The sequence below is a fragment of the Festucalex cinctus genome, chromosome 12, assembly GCF_051991245.1.
Source record: "Festucalex cinctus isolate MCC-2025b chromosome 12, RoL_Fcin_1.0, whole genome shotgun sequence".
Taxonomy (NCBI): domain Eukaryota; kingdom Metazoa; phylum Chordata; class Actinopteri; order Syngnathiformes; family Syngnathidae; genus Festucalex; species Festucalex cinctus.
In genome coordinates, this window is record NC_135422.1 from 15,768,343 (window position 1) to 15,786,233 (window position 17,891).

A 17,891-nucleotide genomic window follows, 5' to 3' on the forward strand; every position below is an offset into this window, starting at 1 on the left:
ACAATTTTTTTCCAAAAAATGTTTTGGAGTTTTTCATTGTGGGAATGCTGAAGCACTTTTTTGCCATGTAACAACTCCCACATAATACGTCCGATTTACACAGTTCGAATTTCAACTTGCTTAAAAAATTCACGCCTCCCGGGATATACATTGTCTGATTCTACATTACTTACAGTATTCACACAATTTAACATTAAATATAATTTTTGTCCCCCATTCATTTTCAATGGGATAGACTTTAAACGATTTCTAAGTGTCAGTTTCCATGCCCACTTCCATACATATGACTTATCATCATTACCAGGTGTTTGATACTGCTCGTTGGCACAGTTGGTAAAGTACATTGTCCAGTAACCAGGCCATCATTTCATAATTTATCTCTCAATTTACTTCCTAAGCATTCCACATGCATTCAAATCTTAGCATTCAGCTTTCAGGATTCCCACGCAATTTCTCCAGAAATTGCACTTAGTCTAGTTTCATGAGAACTTGTTACGGTTCATTCAGAAGTTTTTGGATGATCCAAAAAAAAAAACATTTAAGTCTTTTCTCGATTCCTGACCGAGCCCCAGGGTCTGTTCCCAGATAGCAAAATGTGGTTGAATCAACGTTGAAATATAGTTCGGCTTAAGTGTTGAATCTACGTTGAGATCTAACGTTTAAATTATACAGAAAGCGCAAGGTTGATAAAATGTTGAGTCAACGTTTGCTTTCCAACCATATATCACTCAATATCAATGTCGTTTCAACCATAATCTAAATGAGAATCTACATGCATCTTTGGTTGATTTTACATTGAATTCTAACGTTTAAATTAAACAGAAAGCGCAGGGTTGATAAAATGTTGAGTCAACGTTTGCTTTTCAACCATAAATCACACAATATCAATGTCGTTTCAACCATCATCTAAATCAGAATCTCCATGTATCTTTGGTTGATTTTACATTGAATTCTAACATTTAAATTATACAGAAAGTGCAAGGTTGATAAAATGTTGAGTCAACGTTTGCTTTGTAACCATATATCACACAATATCAATGTCGTTTCAACTATCATCTAAATCAGAACCTACATGCATTTTTATAGTGAATTAATGTGAGGAATAAATGTTTTAAGTTAATCATCATTTACATTGGAATTTACATCTAAATGTACATTATTATTATTACTATTATGCACATTAATATAGAACTACTTTTTTAAACTAACAAAAAATATTGGGTTAGTCCACTAGAAAAAAAAAAGTTACCGTATGTTTTTCACCTAGTGTTTCTGCAGATGTCTTACAACTTACTTGGATGTATTATTAGCTTGTTGATTTCCTTAACCATACTTCCCCATATGTATGAAAATCTTAGGACAGAAAATATGTTTAATATTCAAACATTTATTAGAAATCAAAACACAGTACTTTGTAACTGAATTCTGGGGAGAATGGAGGCAAAGAAAATAACACCCGTTTGGTTTCTGCCTCAAATAATGTTTGTTTTTATTGTATTATTCTTTTTCTTGACAAAGGAATGAAATAAACATGAAATGAACTGTAGGAACATCAGTGTATAAAGCGGTAACCATTTCACTTTGACTGTACGTCAGTCCATAAAAAGACACACTAAATTTGACTTGCGTTCGCAGTTGCGTCCAAGGCACTAGCATTGCTTGGGATGCCACCGTTACGCTAATGAGCAAAACGCAGCCAATGCTTGACAGTAACACCAAAGTCCTGCTGAGTCAGTGTACGGTCAAGCTGTCGAGCAGCAACTGAAAGACAAGATTACAAAAGAGAAGAGAGTTAGTATCCAATACAATTTATTGTTTTAGAAAAAAAGCTGTTCTGTTGTTACAGTAACTATCAGTAAGTATTAAGTACCACTTTTTGTTGAATTTGACAATGTTGGTAAATACATGCGATGTCAATATAAAAACCACTGTAGATTTATTTTAGTTAATTAGGACAATTACAGAATGTTGAATGTGCAATGTAACTAGCTACTAGCATGAAAGTGTGTCGTGTATAGTTAGGTACATTGTTTATTTTATTTTCTATTTTTACGACGACTTAAAGAGGGTAATGGTCAGAGGCCATTGTTCAAATTAATAGCACAAAAGGAAAATGAAGTCTGGTTATTTGGAACGTCGTTAACTCGCTGTCTAGCTGGTGAAATTTAGAAGCTTCGGAGCGAGGACAGCATAAAGATGAAAAGGTAAGGGGAGTAGCGGTGAAGAAAAAAAAAATACTGATTTTTACTGAGCTAAAGAAAATAATGTTGACATAATTTATTAGAAATTATTGACTTGTTTTGATAGCCACTGCTGTTGCAGGCAAACCTTGTGATCCAATAAAATATTTTGCAAATATATCGAGTTGCGTATGCCTAAGCCAGGTCATGCTGCACCTCCACAAATAATGGTGCGACTAAATCCTGTGCTGTGCGAGCAACCAAAAATGTTACTCGCACCAGTGCTAGTAGTGGAAAAGTTAGTGTAGAGCCCTGGCCTGATGGAGTCCATCTTGACTGCAATATATTAATGAAAAGACAAAGATACATATACTAATTGCTGTTTTTGTGAAGTATCAATGATGTTTTTTGTTTTTTTTTTCCATTGATTTCGAAATTGACCATTCTCTAATTAATAGATAAATAATGTCTATGTGGAGCCGCACTTTTAAAATGTGTCTTTTCTTAGTGTTTTTTTTTAAAGCTTTTTCTGGGAATTTTCAGTCATTCAAAAATATTTTTGGACAATTCAAAACAATTTTTCAGTTATACAAAAATGTTTTCGGAGAGTCAAACCCTTATTACGAGGTTTCGGGTATTGGAAGGATTCTGACTCCATACCCCAGGTGGAGTGATTTTACACAACAAAAGAAAGCAGCTCAGAACATTCTGCTCAAAAACAACTCTGTGTTGTAATAAGTAGTTTACATAGGCGATAACTCACCAAAGATACAGTCTTGCATCACTGTCTCCTTGAATGCCTTCTTGCCAATGCAACACTTGTCTTGCTTCCCTGCCCAGTTGTATTCATTTAACAGCCCAGGGCATTTGTCATCACAGTTGCCATCATCCGTCTGATTAGGTTGTCCGAATTGGTGCCTTCAACGACAGCCAGGTGATTAATCTATGAGAGACGACATTATTATTATTATTAATTTAATTTTTGCACTCAACTTTTGTTGATAGAATTCTCCCGATGCCTGAAGATTTTACTTTTAAGTAAATTACATAACCTTTACTAATTTTTGCAATATTCATATACATCACCCCCTCTCCACCCCCCAGATGACTAACTAAATAACTAAATGACTAAAACTGAAAATAAAAATAATACATTTGTATTTCATTTTTGAATTGTATATTTTTCATCCGTTTTTACTTTCACTTTTAGTAATTTACTTATTTATTTAGTCATTTATTTATTTAGGCATTTATTTATTTTGAATTTTGGCAGTTTTGGTCCTCCATAATTATGCCTTACAAATTGGTAAAAAAATAAAAATAAAATAAAAAAAAGTGTGCTAAGATTTATGATGATTTGGTTCTACAACAGTGGCCTTTGAAAAACTTACCAACTACGAATACAGTATTTCCCTTTCTTCCGGTTGGTCCCCAAGCACCGCAAAAAGGGTTGCCTGAAACAAACAGAAGACCCTGTTCAACATTTTTTTTCACAATGTGATTGTGTTCTTTCATAATCATAGTAGTTATTATTACTCACAAGTTAAATTAACAATGGGTCTAGGTACCTGTTGTAGAGCTGTAATTGTGTTTGTAGTCTTGAAAAAGTGAGTTGTGCACCTAAACAATATCAACAACACAGCATGTAAGTTTCAAACTTACTGTACAAGTCAGCAATGTGTTACCGCAATAATATCATCACAATCATGTAGTACAGTGCGCAGAATCATTTACCTGTCTTGCGCTACTCCTCAGAATGGATTTTGTGGACAGAACATTTTGAAGAAACACTCAGAGCCTGAAACCTGAGCACAACCGATATTCTATTAATTATTATGTTATCTTATATTATGAATTCTGAAAACATACCAACATTACCTTAAAAAAATGTGCACTTTGCCCTCCTCTTCCTCCTTATAGGTAAGACAGACCTCTGCATGTTCTCCTTCCCCATTAAACCTGTGCCAAGTTATATTCTCTGTCACTAATTTCAACATTTGGATGTGGTGAAAGGTAGTTCACCTAAGCTTTCTTCAGATTCTTAGAAATGAATATTTTTAGTGTTTGTTTACTTGTTTACTTACCAAAGAGGTTCACCAAGCTCTGGCCAAGGTACAACATGCCGTCTTAGTTTGAATAAGTAGTAAATTACTAATTAGCCATCTGGTTTCGAAGACGCTGGCACCACCTGTACGCCATGTGACTCGTCAAAACAGCACAAGTTACCTGTACATCAACAGACAACAAATGATATTAAAAGCAACAAAGTACAACATTTACACCTTTGTTTTATTACAGTGTGAAAAAAATGTGTTCATTATAGGCTCAATAATTAGTAATTACTAAAAAATACTTTTACTTCCCTCAACAAATAAATATCCTGAAGCATGATTCGACTAGATTTCGTGATGAATTAAGTTATATACAGAAGTTAAACAAATTACAGATAAACCTTACATTACTATACAAGTGGACTTAATTTACTTTAAAAACTAAACCTAAAAGAAAACGCTATTCAATGTTCTATCTTCAACTGTTAAACCAGCCTGTTAAAAACGACTGAAAAAAAGATACATTCTTCATGTAAACGCTCCTGTAGCGCTTCAGTGCAGTTCGTTAGCTTACTAGCATATCAACAACATAGCACACAGATAGGCTTGTAGTAACTCTCATTGTTAAGAGGCCGTCGGAATTAGCAACTTAGCTTCAACGTTTAGGATCATTCGAAACAATTTCTTCACTAAAACCACCTCTAAAGACCAATATGCTTAGCGACCCAACTGACAATGGACATGGTGATACATATTTGTTTTATTTAATGTAACTTTTACCGACCTGAAACACAGAACGTCGACGTTTGGATTCCCGCTCTTAGCACGGCTGTCGGCAATTTGAAATTCTTCTTCTTCTACGCTGTGTATGACTGTGTGTGTCAGTCTGGTTAGTAGCATGTCCCGCCATCTAGTGGCGTACTGTGGAACAGCGATCCAATAACGTTAGAAAGTACAGTAGATATTTAAATCAACTCGATGAAATTAAAATTGTATGAGATATATAATAGATTTTTAAAACATAACCTGGGAAATGTGTGTAACGTATAAGTCATTCCTCTTTTGTATTTTTTTTAATATAATATTATGCACACAATGTACATATCACACAGCACTATAAAAAATACATAATTCAAGCTCTGCATATTTTACAATACAAGCTGAATATTATCCCAGAACAATGTAATATTTGGTGCTAGTGATAATTTGGTACCTTTTTATATGATTATACTCGCAGTGTTGCGTCTCAATAAAATAGCTTCATTACAATATTGCCCCCTAAAAGCTTTACCTCTGAATCAGATTTCCACTAAATGTAAATAATTATCTCTTTCATATGAATATTCATAGTTGTTTTTATTTTAGAATTGTTAGACTTAAAGTTTATGCGTTGCAGGTTGAAACAAAACTGGTCAGATAAAATGAGATTTTCTCTGATCAGCCAGTGAGTGCACCTAACTAAATATTATGGCATTGAAACTATTAACGGGAAAATTTAGATAACCACACACGCACGCACGCACACACCAATGTCTGTGAAGTCAATTCAGTAGTTGTGTCAATATGAAGCCATAAAATATCAAATGTAAAACATAGGAAAATTAAATACTTACCCTTGAATCGCTACAAAGAAATGGTGAACGCACGTTCGAAGAACTTCTCTCTGGAAGCTTCATGAAAGTTCGTTCACAGAATTCACACACAAACTTTGATTGTTTGACCAGAAACATATTGAAATGTCTGTGTGATGATGTATTAAAATTCTTCTTAACATCTGTTATGCAAATAAGTATGTGTAAAAAAATGTGTGTAGAAAAAATAAATAAATCTGAAACTGCATTTAAGAGTGGGACAAGACTGGCTATACATATGTGGCTCAGAGTTGTAAATTGATAGCTGGGCCAGATGCGTCACACAGCAACTGGCCCACATCCTGTTTGCCAGAGTCAAGCCAGTGCCACCTTTGCTGCTCCTGGGCCATGTTCGGCCCACATGCCTTATGCCAGTGTCGACTGAATGCCACCTGTGCCGGACTTATGCCGGATGTGGGCACATATTTTTGATGACTGGGCTGAAATGCACAAACTAGAAACTCTAACGTGTACAGTTTATTTGGTGGAAATGCCAGGTGTTTCGAGTACATTCAAATAATTTACAAGTTTTGCAAATACAGTGTTCCCTCGTTTTCCGCTGGGGTTAGGTACCAAAAAATACCCGCAATAAATGAAATCCGCAAAGTAGTTAGCTTTATGTTTTATATTTATTATAAATGTTTAAAGACTCTAACACCCCCCACCCACCAACCTGTCCCCAAAATACTTCCCCTCCCCCTCTCCTAGTCAATTTCTCAGCTGAAGGGAGAAAAAAAACGTGAAGGGCAAACATAGATTCAACGTTAATTAAACATTGACCTTTCAAACGTTTTAATTCAACCAAAATACAACGTTGATTCAATGTTATCTTTTAAACACAAACTTCAATGTTAACATAATGCTGTTGAATCAATGTTGATTGACCAATCAATCTTCAACCGTAACCAAAAATCATCCATTTTAACCCTAATTCAACGTTGAATAAACATCTTTTGCTATCTGGGTTTTGTCCGTTGTGGAGCGATGTGGTGCGGGGGTGCGAGAAGAAAAGACGCGGTGGGGGATGAAAGGAAGGTGGGGGAGACAAGAGGTGAGGAAGATTGGGGGAGGTGCGCAGGCAAAGTCTGTATCACCCCCTACTTCCCTCCTCTCCACTTTAACATCAAAGCCGAGCCTGGCAATAGTATTCAATAGAGGAAATCTGCATTTCCATGGACACCCCCCCAACCCCAAACCCACCCTTATTTCCCCCCACCAGGCCTCTTTGCCAGTCATTCACTCATTTTCACCCCCCACTCACTCATCCATTCATTTCAGAACCCTGGCCCAATGGTACCCGAATGGTGATTTGTTTTAGCCTGCTAACGTTTATCAATTACTGAATTTAATTATAGACGACAACTGGCTCAAAATATATATATATTATCTGTTGTTTCCATTTTTGCGACTCAATGACCTCATTTAAAGAGCAATTTTCCAAGACTTTGGTGAAAAAGTCTACTTACTCAACAAAGCAGTCTTAAACATGCTAACCGTTAGCTTGGCATTTAGCTAGCATGGCTTCCCTCGTTATTCATTCGTGAGGGCGATACTTGTCAAGAAATGTAGCTTGTTCGCCGCCACACCACAGGTCACAGATGCGATGATTACTGACCTTAGCTGCACGAGTAGCTAGCCAAAACTCGATTTGGCTAGCTACTGGTGTGGCGTTAGCCTGCGGTAGGTGATGTGAGAAATGCGCGCGCGTCACAAAAAGTTTATGGGAATGTCTCGTGCGTTTTGCTATTCAACATGCTTTAATCACGCGCAAAATGCCTTTTGCCTCACAAACTGTTGATTGTAATTACATTTTTTTTAAATGCCTTGTCATTTTCAGAGAAAACAAAATATTACACCAAATGTGTTAAACAGTAGAAAATATATTGTGGCATAATATTAAAAGAAAAACACATTCAGAGTTTCAACAACTTCACTTGTGGGTTACTTGAGCAGAAAGATTAGCGTTAGCACACAGTACTCGACTGTACTCTGGCGGCTAACGTTAGCCCCTTTCACACCGCCTGTGTCTTTCTGTCAGTCCATCCGCGCAACATGCAGACGCTTGTAATAATGATAATATACACTCGGTACCATTCTAATTCATGTGATATGTCTGTTAGCTTTTGACGACTGACTATTTATTGTCCTTTGATTAAGCGGTTAGCGTGGGCAGTGTTCAACATTTCGCTGAACTGTCAAAACGTCTTCTTTTGGTTTTTGTGGCTTTTCGCATAAAAAAAATAAATAAATAAAAGCTCCAGTTTTGTTGCTTAGAACATGTCCTGGCCGCCAACTCATCCGTGGGCGACGCTAAGTGAATGTGACAGCCTTGCGAATATTTGGTGTGTCACGTAGCCTGCCAATAGGCATGGATCATTCACGGATTGTCAGTGGAGAACATCTCTATAAACTCATCGGGGCTTGAACTTTCCACAAGATTTTGGACAGGAGCAGATCCTGTTATTATAAAGGGATGATTGGTAGCTCGGTAGGTAGGCTAGCCGTTACTTTGGCATCAATAATCTGCTCGGTCAGTTGCGCTGCTCAGCCCAGTGGTCGAAGGGGTGGGAACGGGTTCATTGGAAGAGCCACATTCTCACAGTCGCGCCCTTACTTCAGTCCACTCTGCCTCCGACGCGTCTTCCCGGGCCAAGTTAGCCGTTAAATCCTTCTTGCTTCTTACTGGTGACCCGTAAGTGATTTGGAGGACGGATCACAGGCTCCGTACACTTCTGGGGCTGGTAGATGAGTGGGCTGAAGCCAGGCGAGGAGGAGCTCTTAATCATTCGGAAGTGTGGGGTTCACATAAACATAACTGCCGGGACCATCGTACCCTACCACTCTACTTTAAGATACCCGCATCCTATCATTCTCTCACCCTACCAGTCCTATTAGCTTATGCACCATACCGTACCCACCCACCACTCAATACTTCCCTTACAGAAGCATGCAACTGCCAATGTGTAATAAATAGTTTTGACTGGGCTTGATAAAGACATTCAAACGTAATGAAAAGTTGTTGGAACATGTCAGTAAAGTCGTTCAAATGTATTTATAAAATGTTGGCCAAAGGCTAACAACAAATGATAACATCGCATTTCCCCCCCCCCCGTGATGTGTAATGTTATTCGCATTTAGCCTACATTTTTAGCATTACATTTGAATGACTTCATCAGGACTAGGGCCCGACCGATTAATCGGCCACCGATTATAATCGGACGGTTATTGGCCTTCAAACATCGGCCAAAACAATCAGCCAATTGGGCCAAATGGCCGATTATTTCCACCTTAAAACATTATTGAAGAAAACCGAAGTTTCCGACACTGTGAAAGTGCCCTGAATGCACCATTTTGCTTTTGTAGCATTAGCAACTAGCAAGTGTGTAGCGTATGTTATTCTGGTTATTGCGTTGTCCTTTAAGTGTCCTTTAATCTGTTTAATGACACCGCAGTTGGAATTAACTGTAAAACTAACCACACAACGTAAAGAATTACATCCGCTGTATATTTAAATACAAGACGTGCTTCGTTTCTAAAACATCGCTAGCCTAGCATGAACAGGAAGTTAGCAAATGCTAAAAGGAAGACAGGAAGTTAGCATTGACTTCGGTAGTGTTTTTCCTTCAAATGACGAATATCCACACACAAATCTTGAAGGAACACATCGTCACAGATGAGATAACACTACGCAAAGGCACAAATACTTCGCAATGTGTGGAAAAACAAGTTATTTTAGTAGAATTCAATCGCAACCTTCTTCTGTACTCACTTTTAAGGGTGTATGCCATGGATGCATGGCACCACACAGTTATCTTGATTTATATTGCACTTTCAAACAGCCTCAGCTGTCAGTATTTGTATTCTATATTTTTTTAATAACTAATCGGCAGATTAATCAGTAGTCGGTATTTTTTTTCTGCCAAAAATCGGTATCGGCATCGGCCTCAAAAAGTGCATATCGGTCAGGCCCTAATCAGGATGTTCAAACGTCTTTACAAATATGTTTGAACGACTTTACCAATAGCTTGAAATTACTTTTATAAATACATTTGAACGGCTTTACCAATACGCTCGAACCACTTTATAAATATGTTCGAACGACTTTAGACATTGCCACAAAAGTCATTGTGAGGAAAAATGTAATGTTTTTAGCATTTAGCCTATGCTTTAGCAATACATTAAATGATTTTTCTAAGACGTTTGAACGACTTTTCGGTACGTTCAAATGACATAATCCAATGAAAACTGTTTACGCCACAATAGCAGGCCCACGCTTCCGTATTCGTTATCTACCTACCATACAACCTAACTACGTAACTACCAGCAGATTATTGTTGCACTCTGCATTCCTTTAAGTTGCCTGGGCAGCTTTATTGCAAATTAGCAATGAGCGACTTAGCGGTGCAAAATACGGATTTGCGGCATTAAAATGCTTGTTTTGTTTTCGAAGAAAAAGGGACTTGGCGGGATTAGAGGAGGAAGCAGGAAATGACAAAGCCGAGACTCCTCGAGCCACTGCTTGACTTCACAAGGGGGAACCGCTGGCCGGTCAAACCTCCGGGAACCGGTCCGATCGATAATGCTAATTAAACGCACGGGGTGACACCACTTTTATTTGAATGTGGCGGGGAAGTAGTTGCCTCTCAAAGGATGCTTTGTGAGATGTAGCGTGCCCGGTGCGAGGATGGACTGTGAATTGTAAACACCGTCTCCTCTGCTTTTTTATTCCTCACACTGTGCAGCATGTTTGCCGATAGAAAACAATGACTACCTGCTTGTTTACCTGCCTTCTTGTACACTGTCAGCAAAAAGCTATATTTGTCACTTACAGGGTCTAGATTGTCATTGTCACGCTATTGTACCCCTTAAAGACTGGGACCTTTACAATTTGTATCCATTGCAGGCAAATATGCACCTTTGCGTAACAAAGTTTAGCATATCTACAGTACCCTTTTTTTCTGACGGTGTACCTGCCTACCTTCTGACCAATTCTACTACACCTTTATACATGCAACCCAGCCAGAAATGCACGAAGCGCCCCTCAATGTTCAACAAGGAAATGGTGATTAATTCTGCGACAACAGAATTAATTGCAGCGTCCATTCGTCCATGTTAGGTTTGTTTGTTAGCCACGGCGTCGGCGCTGGCTTCCTGGTTTCGTCATAGTTGCATACCCGCCCACAAACACGATGTCGCTCTGTGGAATCGGTGGAATGGGAGCAGTACAAGACGTATTCTCCGTAGTTTGTGAACTCACAAATACTGCGAGAATTCGTCTTGCGAGAGCAAGGTTAAGCTACGTACCTACAATTGCATTCTATCCTACCTTAGTAGGCTATAGATCCTTCCAGGTGACGTCACTGCTTAGCTCCCGCTGCACCTCCCTGAGGGCAAACATCCCATAATTAATGAATGTAGAGAGCTTGATTTTCGGGCATTTTCGTTAAAAGGTGGGAAATATGTCAAGTGTCACAAAAAAACGTCACGAGTAGGACACTACATTACTGCGAATCATTGAAGCCAGTCGTTTGGAGCCGCTAACTACAAAAATTGGAGTTTGTTGGAGGGAAAAGTGGAAGTGGAAGCTTAAGGTATGTTGTTATTGCTTGAAACAGTACGTCGATCACTACTTTCATGGTGCAAATTGTCATTCATTAAATCGTTTGTGTCCGGATATAAAAAAAAAAAAAAAAAAGTATAAATGATTGTTTCACTGTGTCAGTGTTCAAATTGTGTCCTCTGCGAAAAGGCTAGTTTAGCTTTAGCATTAGCATGAATTCGACCAACGTACATTCTTGATTCTTCCATTGAATGTTGCTAGCTCGTTGCTACAAACACAACTGTAACTAAAGCTGGTTCACTTAGCTCGTAAACGTCGCTACAGTAGACCGCAGTGTCTCTACAGTATGTACAGTTGGCGCAACAAAACATAACACACACACACTCCCCCTACTTTTTCCCACTGTGCTTTCACTTAAGCACCCCCCAAACCCCACCCCTGACTTTTTTTTTTTTACGATGCCCTGCTTCCTAATAAACTTTTTGCGGCGTTTGGAATCCATTAGGAGCAATATCCCACTTTTCAAAACATCCTGGATCTTTGCGGGAGGGGGAGTGGGGGGGTGCGTAGGAGAGGGGAAAAAATTTCCATTTGTATTGAGGGCACAGCCAGAATGTCACAGGAACCAGGAAAAGAAGATGTCGTCGTAAATCCCTTTGGCAAGCTGCTGACTGGAGGAACTTGTGTTTTTGTTTAAGGCCCTGTCCAGATCCCTAAACGGAACTTTCCTCAGACGAGCTTTTTGGCCAAAATCAACCTTTCGCACCCGATGACAACGGTGCACCCGAAACTTTACACAATCCTTGGTGCGCTGGGTTAGTAGATCAGCTTCCACAATCTGTTTGTGTGAGTTTGCCACCTTTAATAATTTTGACGCTACGAACAAAATGTTCCATGTGATTATTAAAAATCAAAATATGATCCCAGAGCACCTAATAGGGCTACATAATAAATTGAATTTTAGTAATGAACACAATACTAGCAGCCATGGTTAAATTAGCCCGATGGTTGTCCATTTTTACATTTAAAATGGAGGCTGAGCCGCATTTTTAAATCACGTTCTTTCGAAAGCAGGGAAGCCAACCACCAGGGGGCGACGCGTTTTAGCCTTCATTATACTAGTGATGTTAATGAATGTGTTCTAAATTGATCATTTGCTTTAAAGTTTCATGTTGTGTCAAACGTTCTGCATGTTGTTTGTCCTTGTAGAGAACCTTTTTAAAAGTCGGTCCTGAGTGAGCAGTGGTCAACGTGTGTTTTGAAACTTTGTGTTAAAGGTGCGAAGGCCGAAATGTGATTCCTGCTCGCTGTGTCGGAACAAAACAAAAGATAAACTCAATGCCAAGGCTACGCTGTCCCCAAAGCATGAGTGCGCTTTTGCCCGCCCACCTTTTGAATTTTTTTGGTTTAAATGAAGCTTTTCGTCAGGTATCACCTCCACCACCGCAGGTATTCCCACCGTATCACTTGGAAGTGAACGTTATCAAGGGCCAAACAAAACCTTTAATCCAATTCAGATAAGAGCCAGTCGAGTGTCGCAAGAGATTGTTCCCACACCGTCAAAGTGGAAGAAAACACGAGGTGCCGCCAGACAAACGGGTGGCGGCGCGCCAGCCGGCAGAGGGAGGTGCGCCGACAAAAAGAGGAGTAAACAACTTTTAACAATAGTGCCTTCCGGCGAGCGAGCGAGCGAGCTCCTTTTCCTGCATGCGTGCCCCCTCGCATGCGACTCGACTTCCTGTGGACGTCCAGACATGTGCCTGAAGCGGCAGCGCCTGCACGCTACACTCCCGCAGAGATGGCGCACCCCCCTCTCCAAAACAAACATTCTATTTCAATACAAGTCAAACGACGACAAAATCGGCCAAACTATTAAGACACGCATCTGCTTCAATGTCCCAGTGGAGATGGCGCACCCTTTTTCTCCTGCACACACCCTCGAAAAAGTCAATTTATGTACACAAGCCGAAGAACAGTCCAACTTGCTAAGCTAAGCACCCCCTTCAACTACTCTACAGATTTGGTGCACACCTCTCCTGCAAACACCCTCAAAAATAAAAGTTAGTTTGAATACACAAGCAAAAGGAATTCTGAAATCTGCCAAATTTTTTGGAGCTTTGCACCCCTTTCAGTGACGCAACAAAATTAGTGCACCCCCTGCCACCTGCAAGAGTCAATTTATCTACAAACACCAAAGAAAGCCTACACACACCCTAAAAGCCAAAAAGGTCTAAATCAATCAAAACTGGTTATGGTGCACCACTTCTTCTCCCACACACTCTTTTCTAAGTATCCTTCAGTCAGCTCGTGACACACTTTAAACCACGTACCTCCTCCAACATCCAAACAGAGATGGTGCACCACCTCTCCGCCGCACGCAAAAAAAAAAAAAAAAAAAGAAATGCTAAATCAACCAAACTAATGCATGTAAGATACGCACCCCCTCTCTTCTGCGCACACCCTAAGAATAAGTCAAAGATTTACCTTCCATCAGCCATTCTTTGCCCTTTCACACCACGTTTAACATCTTGACAGAGTTGGTGCACCCCTTTCATGCCGGACACAACCTCAAAAATGTCTGTCAAAATACTCAAGCTAAATAACGGCAAAATCTTGCAAAACATTTCAACAATGCACCGTTGCAACATCCTGACAGACGTGGTGCACCCCCCTGCTGCACTGACCATAAAATTAAGTCTAAATCTGCCAAATTTGTTAATGGGGCACCACTTTCTCTTCACACGCAAATTTAAATGACACCTTCAATCTGCTGTTCCCAAACTTTCAAAATCCTGATGCAGATGACGTACCCACCCTCTGCCACACACACCCTCAAAATAGGTCAAAGAAGGTTTAAAACTGTCAAACGTGTTGATGGCGCACCACTTTTTCGCCACACTCGCCTTCAAAATTCACCTTCAATCAGTTCTCAAGCATTTGACATTTTAACAGTGACGGCGCACCACTGCTCTGCCATACACACACCCTCAAAATAAGTCAAAGGTCTATCAAACATATTGATGGCGCACCACTTCTCCACACTCACCTTCAAAATTCACCTTTAATCAGTGCTCAAACTTTCAACATTTTGACAGTGATGGCGCACCCCCTCTGTGCTGCACACCTAAAAAAATCAACACACAGACTAAATGAACTTATTAAGCCTTGCAACATCCCGACACACAGCGCACCGCCTCTCTCCCGAATCATCTCTGATGACTGCAAGTGAATGATGACACACTTCGACGTCCAAACTGAGAAATCTGTTGCATGCGCCAAGGAGGAGGGGGGGGGGGGGGGGGGGGGGGGGGGGGGGGGATCGTAAAAGGGAAGAAAAGGAGAGCACGGGGCTTGTGGGTAATTACGGCGTGGGGCGGTGGGCGGGAGATGAGCGATTGTGGTGGTGGGGTGGGGGAGGCCAGATGTGCAAGGAATGTTCTGGCTGGAGGTGCGAGGGTGGGTGTGCGGTCGCAGTGACGAGCATTTGAATTACGCAGCCTGCAAGTCGTTAAAGAGGCTGTCAAAGCCTCCAAGAGTGCCGTTCGCAAGCTAGCGCTTCGCTACACAGGCCGAACTATGGTTGCAAGACTTGGTTGGAGTTTCAAATTATGGTTTTTAAGATATGGAAGGGTGTTTGAAACACGTTTTGGTTTCAAGTTAAGGTTGGAAGTTACGGTTTCTAGACAGAGTTAAGGTTCCAAGTTATGGTGTCGAGTTTCAAACATTAGAGTTTCAAATTATGCTTCCAAGATAGAGATAGGGTTTCAAGTTATGATTTCAAGACAAGCATGTTAAACAAGGGTAGGGGTTTTAAGTTGTGCTTTCAAGACTTGTTTAGGGTTAAAAATTTGAAGTTAAGGTTTCAACACTGAAATAGGGTTAGGGTGTTGACTCTGTTGAAACATGGATGAGGTTTCAAACATGGGTTACGATTTCAAGTTAGGATTTCAATACTTGGTTAGAGTTTGAAATTAAGGTTTCAAATAAGGGTTCCAAGTTATGGTTTTGATTTAGGGTTTGAAGTAACGTATCAAATTATGGTATCAAGCCAATATTAGTGTTTTCGTGTTTCTTAGTAGGGTATCAAGCCAATCCAAGGTTTCAAATTAGGGCTTCAAGGTTTCAGACTAGTATTGGGGTTAGGTAATTTAATTTCAAACCTGGGTTAAGGTTTCAAACAAAGGTTAGGGTTTCAAAAAGGAGTTTTAAGACGCGTTTAAGAAGCGTTTCAAGAAAAGCAATCTAACATCTGTCAACAATACCAAGTTAGGGTTTCTAAAGAAGGTTAGGGCTGGAAAGTAGGGTTTCGGAACAGGTATAGGGTTAAAAAGTAGAATCTCACACCTTAATTATGGTTTTTAGAACACATTTCCAGACCTGTTCCAGTACTGTTTCCCATTCTACACCCGATGGTCAACTTGCCAAGTTAGGGATTCAAGGTTTATGGGTTTGAGGTAGGGTTTCAAGGCGACTTCCAGTTTTTTAAAAAGCGCCCTAGGTCCGAAGATATCAACCATCAGCAAACCGTCAACAAATGAGCCTCTATTTGTCGCTTGGCCATGACGGCCCACCGACCTGGTTCGGCGCCCTGGATCCTTTAGGGTTTCGGACAAATCAGGTTTTTTTCTCCCGTTCACAAATATACCTGCCGAACGAAAGAACGGAAAAAAAAAAAAAAGCGTCGTAGCTTGACGCGTGATCGGCTTTAAGTGGAGAGCGCGGCTGTTTGTTCAGCTGCGAGAGCAAAAAGCCCGACGAGGAGGCGGAGGAAATGAAGCGACGCCAGGACCTTCGTGTTTGTTCTGCCGAGTAAGACGAGAGCCAGGAAACGGCTGATTGACCGCTCCCCGACTCGCGCCCGCCTTACACCTGGACCTGCCTGGAACCTGGAACGCCGACCCCACCCCGCAACCACGAACCCACCCCGATGCGGCCCGATTTAGAAGCTCGCGACAAAGCCGGAGAATCCTTCAGCTTTGTCAGCACATTCGCTTGGCGGAACAGGGACACTGCTCCAAAGTAGGGTTTCAAGACCAGATTGGGCTTTTCCAATTAGGATTTCCACTAGGGGTGTTAAAAAAAAATCGATTCGGCGATATATCGCGATACTACATCGCGCGATTCTCGAATCGATTCAATAAACGGCAGAATCGATTTTTTTTTTTTTTTTTTTTTTTTTTTTTTTTTTAGGATTCACACCTTGAGCATGGAAGAATGTTATATGAACGGCACATTAAGCCTTAATATTTTTATTTTAATGCTGTTCAAACATGAAACAGATTACAACCTCTATAAGACTGAAATTTCAGATAAATAAATAATACATTTTCATATAAATCTTACACTCTACAAGCTTACTGATTAGTATTTTCTAAATATGAATGAAAAAAAATCGCAACAATCGACTTATAAATTCGTATCGGGATTAATCGGTATCGAATCGTGACCATTCGTATCGGGATTAATCGGTATCGAATCGAATCGTGACACGAATCGAATCGTCAGGTACTAGGCAATTCACACCCCTAATTTCCACAATGGGTAGGCTTTTTCCAGACAAGGGGTTTTAAATTAGGGTTACAGGAATAGGTTGGGGTTTCAAGACAAGATTAGGGTTTGGAATTAGGGTTTCCACAATAGGAGACAAGTGTAGGGTTTCAGATTATGGTTTTCAGAGAAAGTGTAGGGTTTCAAGACAAGATTAGCGTTTCAAATTAGGGATCACGCTAGGACTGGGCGATATGGCCAAAAAAGAAAATCTCGATTTTTGCAGCCATTCAGGAAGATTATGATTTTAATCGATTTTAACCTAATACATCCACCAAATGTTTATTTAAATGTTTCATTTATTAAAAAAATAATTCCTGTTCAAAATGTTCAGACACCAGTCACATATACTGATTCTAGATCAGTTTTAACATACACTTAACATTCATAATTTGTGCTTAAATGCCACAATTAAGTAGTTGGTAGCTATTGTAAACAAACTCGATTTCACGATTTAGCAAATTTTCAACGATTCGATTTTTTTAAAATGACGATGTATCGAATTAATTCGATTTATTGCCCAGCCCTAGATCACGCAATGGCTAGGCCTTTCCGACACATGGCAAGGTTTCAAGTAAGAAGAAGTTTCAGAGAAAAGGTAGGGTTTCAAATGAGGGTCTACAGAATCGTGAAGGGTTTCAGATAAGGTCAGGGTTCCAAATTAGGGTTTCAGCAAAAAGGTTGAGGTTTCCGGACAAGATTAGGTTTGGAATTATGGCTTGGTAATCATTTCAGAAAAGGAGCATGATTTCAAGTTAGGGTTTCAAACTAGAGATTTGAGACAAGATTGGGCCGTTTCAGATCCTGTCTTGACAACTAAATGAAAAACCACAACACTCTTGAACACCTAACGCTTTGTTTCTTGTGTGTGTATTTCTTTCTTTCTTTCTTTATTTGGTGAGGTGGGAGGAAATGAGAAGTG

General features: G+C 39.9%; 2 long non-coding RNA genes across 8 annotated transcripts in view; both read right to left on the reverse strand.

The window, feature by feature from the left end:
* The window catches only part of LOC144031619 (uncharacterized), a 139,975-nt gene that overhangs the window by 100,464 nt on the left and 21,620 nt on the right, over positions 1-17,891 (reverse strand). For 2 of the 6 annotated variants that reach the window (XR_013287563.1, XR_013287567.1), the window contains exon 2: positions 11,189-11,246. The exons of 3 other annotated variants lie outside the window; for them this stretch is intronic. This is a non-coding gene — a long non-coding RNA (uncharacterized LOC144031619). Of the gene's footprint in view, positions 1-11,166; positions 11,247-17,891 lie in introns of all 6 variants that reach the window. One more of the 6 variants, XR_013287565.1, reaches the window with a different exon arrangement.
* Positions 1,460-5,270, reverse strand: LOC144032171 (uncharacterized). 2 transcript variants are annotated; one of them, XR_013287705.1, is made up of 8 exons: positions 5,016-5,270; positions 4,265-4,406; positions 4,059-4,139; positions 3,915-3,985; positions 3,749-3,800; positions 3,572-3,634; positions 2,944-3,123; positions 1,460-1,761 (listed from the first exon to the last, which is right to left on the reverse strand). It is a non-coding gene; the product is annotated as an uncharacterized LOC144032171 (long non-coding RNA). The 2 variants fall into 2 exon arrangements; XR_013287704.1 differs by having other exon boundaries at positions 4,265-5,270.